Source organism: Stylophora pistillata, chromosome 3 (genome assembly GCF_964205215.1).
Source record: "Stylophora pistillata chromosome 3, jaStyPist1.2, whole genome shotgun sequence".
Taxonomy (NCBI): Eukaryota; Metazoa; Cnidaria; class Anthozoa; order Scleractinia; family Pocilloporidae; genus Stylophora; species Stylophora pistillata.
Window position 1 is genome coordinate 23,517,540 of NC_142521.1, and position 5,521 is coordinate 23,523,060.

General features: G+C 39.0%; 1 pseudogene; it reads left to right on the top strand.

Moving 5' to 3' along the window:
• Positions 1-4,190: 4,190 nt before the first annotated feature.
• On the top strand, positions 4,191-5,064 carry LOC111342896 (uncharacterized; annotated as a pseudogene).
• The last annotated feature ends 457 nt before the right edge of the window (positions 5,065-5,521 follow it).

Genomic DNA, 5,521 nt, shown 5'->3' on the forward strand with positions numbered 1-5,521 from the left:
TGAACATTACTGGGAAATGTACGGACACAATTTAACTCGATCAGTTTTAAAAGTCAAATTAAGAAAATGGACCTAGTAAGTTTTTTCCTTGAGAACTGTTCAACTGGCTGTTTTCTACGTGATTCTTAAACTATAATCGTTCATAAAGTATCATTATTCATTCACTGGTCATTCCTAAGCGATATTCGTACAATTTTTATTATTGTGCATATACAAATAAATCTTTATTTCCACCACTTATAGTATGTATATATTAGTCTTATTTTGTTATTCATGTTTCGGTGTCCCCAATGAGCAACACCGTGATAAATTTACATGACACTTGAATAAAGTTCACTTACTTACTTACTTGCATTCCGTAATCTAGCGGAGGGCGTCTGTTTCTCTTTGTGTATTCGAATACCTATAGGTTAAAAAAAAGTTCGGGGTTAAAATTGAGCTGCATTGTGGACTTGAAAGAGGATAACTGAGTTATATGTGATAGGTCAAATGTTCTTTACCAAAGACCTTGAAGGCGGGAAGCAATCTGATACTAGTGTAAATGTGACTCACTCAAATTGTTTCAATCTTGTTTCGATCTTGTAATTTTACGGCCCCGAATATCCATAAGTAACGTTTTTAACTAGCTTGTTTATATGATAATTTTTCTTGTCAGTTAGTCATTGCTATGAAACTTGTTAACTTTGCAGCGGGCATCTCATGCAGAGTTGAAAGTAATTGCAGTCGTGTCGCCTGGGAATCGTTTTGCTAAAGTTTTAGGGGGTTTCGCCCTGGTCAGCTGACTAACTTATCAAAGGTTCTTTCGCTAACTTCATAGGTAGTTTCAATAATGTCTCTTTTTAGTTTAAATTTCTTTGAAATAGCGACAATTGAATTGTTGTAACGTAAACATATTTATAACATGGACCAAGCCTGGACTTGGATCGACCTGCTAAAGTCGTCTCAAACCGACCCTGTTGATGTTTTGCATCGATTTTCTAGATGCATCAAATCGAATTTAGTTTGTCATGAATCGACTTGTATCAAATCGACTTTCAGGTTTGTTTTAAAAACCACCTAACTTGGCTACGACCCTGCGTTTGATTGAAATTCGATCAAGTTCTGCGTAAGTTATCATGATCTCAGCAATTATACAATAAGACCGTTCCATCCAAAATCAAGGTGATTTACCAAGCCGGCCGGCAGAGCGGTGATGCAGATCTTTCAAAGAGTACCGATTGAGTATTTTCATGGCCACCAATACCTGCCAAAGTATGTGAGGGTGTAATCAATATTCCAGTCAGTCACCCGCCCGCTAGCAAGTCAGTTAACCAGTCTGACCGCCAGTAAGGTACCAGTAAGTTAGTCAACCAATCAGTCAACCAGTCAGTCAGTCAGGTGCAAGTCAGTCAGCTAATCAGGTACAGGTAGTCAGTCAACCACTTAGTAGACGAGTCAGTCAACCGGTCGGTAATTCAGTCAGATACAACTGAGTCAGTCAACTAGTCAGTCAACAAGTCAGCCACCACTCAGTTAGCCGGTCAGTAATCAGTTGGTCAGCAAGTAAGCCATCCAGTTAGATAGCCTCTTAGTCAACCACTCAGTCAGTCAGCCAGTCAGGTACCATTAAGTCTGTAAACCAGTCCGTCATGAAAACAGTATACAAGACTGCAGTCACCAGTAAGTTACCAAGGCAGTCGCCAGTCGGTCTATAAGGCAATAATTTGGATATATCAACAAAGTTGAAATGGTAAATTGGCGACCGTAATGATTACAAAAGCTGACGTTTCGAGCGTTAGCCCTTCGTCGGAGCATTATCAGCAATATTCTGCCAGACTTAGATTGTACTATGTGTTACAAGAAAACTGTGACAATAGCTAATCTATGTAAGTAAGTTTTTGGGGGCCACGGTTTTAGCTAAAACCGTGGCCCCTAAAATATTTTTCTCACCTTTCCTTACACATGTTAAATTTTTCACAAATTTTTCACAAGTTCGCCTCTTCCTGTTCATAAGTCCGGCCAAGCCTTTACGGTCATCGGCCCCTGTGACTTTGGCTTATAAATACAGGCGTTTAGTTATACTTGTAAAACTCCCTGAAGAAGTCTACGACAGATAGACGAAACGCGTAGGAAAATAAAAGAAGTTGTACAACTACTGTTCGCAGAAGTGCTGCTCACTAGTCTATATTTAAAGAATTGTTTAAAACCTTGTTTATAAAATTGTTTGTGGATACTTTTTGCAAAACCGTGTTTTCCGCGCGAGTTGAGCAAGACTTGACCCATTTCACTCTGTGGCCAAATTTCGCAGGAAACATCGGGTATCAACCAAGTTTTCATGTTTTCTTCCAGATTTCAATACAATCTATTTAAAAAAAATTGGTTTTGGCTTATTTGCAGATATTTTTTCCAAAACCGAGTTTTCTCCGAGAGTTAAGCAAGACTTTGCGCATTTCGATGTCTGGCCAAACTTCGCAGGCAACATCGGGTCTCAACCAAATTTTAGTGTTTTCTTACAGAGTTTTGCATAATCTATTTTAAAAAGTTGGTTTGTGCATGTTTCCAGACACTTTTTGGAAAACCACCTTTCCAGTACGAGTTTAGCAAGCTTGACGCATTTCACGCCAGTCAAGTATCACTGAGTTAATTATTTTTCCATTTAACTAGTCAGTCATCAGTCGGTCAGCAGGTCAGTTATCTAGTCAGATAGCCAGTCAACTACTACTGAGTCACTCAATCATTTAGTCAGCTACTCACTCAACCACCCAGTCAGCCAATCAGTCACCAGGGAAAAAGTCAGTCACCAGTCGGTCAGCAAGTCAGTTAGCCAGTCAAGTACCACTGAGTCAGTAGGCCTTTCAGTCACCCAAACGGTTAAACCGCAAGTCAGCGAGTCAGGTACCAGTCAATAAACCACTCAGTCACCAGTCGGTCACCAACTCAGTTAACTAATTACATAGTAAGTTAAGTTCTACTGAGTCAGTCAGCTATTCAATCAGCTAGTCAGTCAACCAGCCAGTCAGTCACCAGTCAATAAGCCACTCAGTCACCAGTCGGTCAGGAAGTCAGTTAACCAGTCAGATAGCCAGTCAAGTACCACTCAGTCAGTCAACTATTCAGTCGTCCAGTAAGTAAACCAAACAGTCAGAGGGAGTCAGTCAGTGAACCATTCTGTCATCCAGTAAGTCAACCAACCAGTCAGTCAGCAGTCAATGAGCCAATAAGTCACCAGTTGGTCAGGAAGGCAGTTCACCAGTCAGATAACCAGTCGAGTATCACTTATTCAGTCAACCATTCAGTCAGCACGTCAGCCAACCAGCCAGTAAGCCTCTCAGTCACCATTCCATTAGGAACTCAGTCACCAGTCAGTTAGGAGTTAGAGAGCCAGTCAAGTATCAGTGAGTCAATGAACAATTCAATCATCACGTCAGTTAAGCAGCCGCTCTGCTAGTCAGTCAGCAGTCAATTACCCAGTCAGTCACCTGTCGGTCAGCAAGTCGGCTAACCCTAAAGATAGCCAGTACAGTATTATTGAGTCAATGAATCTTTCAGTCGGCCAGTCAGTCAACCAGGCAGTCAGCCAGACTGTCACCAGTCAATTAGTCACTTAGTCACCAGTCGGTCAGCAAGTCAGTTAACCAGTCAGATAGCAAGTCAAGTACCACTGAGTTAGTCAAGAAAACACTAAAATTTGCTGCATACCCGATGTTTCCTGCAAATCTGTGAGGAAACGCTAAAAGCCAGTTGACGTTCGAGGTTTCTAGCGAAATTTGGCCAGTAAGTGAAATGTGTGAAGTCTTTCTCAACTCGGGCTGAAAACACGTTTTTCCAAAACGTATCTGTAAACAAGCCAAAACAAATCTTTTTGAATAGATTGTATTGAAATCTATAATATAATACTAAAATTTTGTTGAAACAAGATGTTTCCTGCGAAATTTGGTTACAGAGTAAAGTGCGTCAGGTCTTCCTCAACTCGTGCTGGAAAATGGTTTTGCAAAAAGTATGTGCAAACATGCAGAAACCAATTTTGTTTAGTAGATTGTGCTGAAATCTGTAAGAAAACACTAACCTTTGGTTGAGACCCGATGTTTCCTTGAACTTGAACTTGAACTTTATTTTTATTTAGACACGGTAGATCTATCAGATAAAATAATAATATTATTACAATCTATTATTGCAATTACATTCTACTTTAATCTATACGAATTTGTACTAATGTTTTTACGCCAGTTTTCGGCATTCCACAAACTTGTCAAATTTCGCTCCTTGGGTTAATTTTACAGGATAATTGTCCATTTGATTGTCATGTGCATGTAAAGTTGATTAAGGCGAAAAAGTGCTTGTTTCTATTAAGATCCTTACGTAAGGAAGGTTATTCTCAGGCGGAGTTAGATCAGTTACTTTCAAGTATTGTGCTTCCTAGCATCACTTATGGGTTGTCGGTATATGGTGCTTCTTAGGCGGAGCTGACAGCAATGCAGTGTTTTCTAGATAGATGTTACAAACGTAAATATACATCTAAATCATTTTCAATCAAACACCTTCTGGAAAAGCAGGATAGAAAAGTATTTCGTAAGGTATCTAGCATAGACCGACACCCTCTAAGGGGACTATTACCTGAGAAGAAAGTATCGACTTACAATTTAAGGCATCGAACAAGTTAGTATCCAAAAGTTAATACAGATAGATTCAAGAACTCTTTCTATAATCGCTTAATTTTTAAATACAATTTAGCTATGTGAGCTTATAATTTAGATATAAATACTTTTTACTCAAATATTGTAACATAAGATATGTCTTTTTTATCTTGTGAGCAAATAAAGACTACTACTACTACTATATAAACATGATCTAAAATTTAAAAGTGAAATAGAAAAAAAAAAGAAATTCTAGTTTATATAGATGCCGTGTGCGTTTTGTCGATTCAGACGAACAAATCACGACAACCATTTCGAAAAGATTGAAGTTCAGCCCGAAAGCGAAATGCGCCAAGTCTTGCTTAACTCTCGCTGAAACTCGGTTTTGGAAAAACAATATGCAAACAAGCCAAAACCAATTTTTTTTAATAGATTGTGTTGAAATCTAGAAGGAAACACCAAAACTTGGTTGATACCCGATGTTTCCTGTGAAATTTGGCCACAGAGTGAAATGCGTCGTCTTGCTCAACTCACGCTAAAAACACGGTTTTGCAAGAAGTATCTGCAAACAAGCCAAAAGCAATTTTTTTCAATAGATTATGTTGAAATCTGGAAAAAAAAACACTAAAATTTGCTTGATAGTCGATGTTTTCTACGAAATTTGGCCAGAGAGTGAGATGGGTCAAGTCTTGCTCAACTCGCGGTGAAAACACGATCTTGGAAAAAGTATCTGCAAACAAGCGAAAAGCAATTTCTTTGAATAGATTGTGTTGAAATCTGTGAGGAAATGCTAAAATACAGTTGACCCCCGATGTTTCCTGCGAAGTTTGGCCAGAGTGAGATCTGCCAAGTCAACCAGTCCACCAGTCAGTCACCTTCTTCAAAGCCCAGTTAGTAATTGTTAAGTC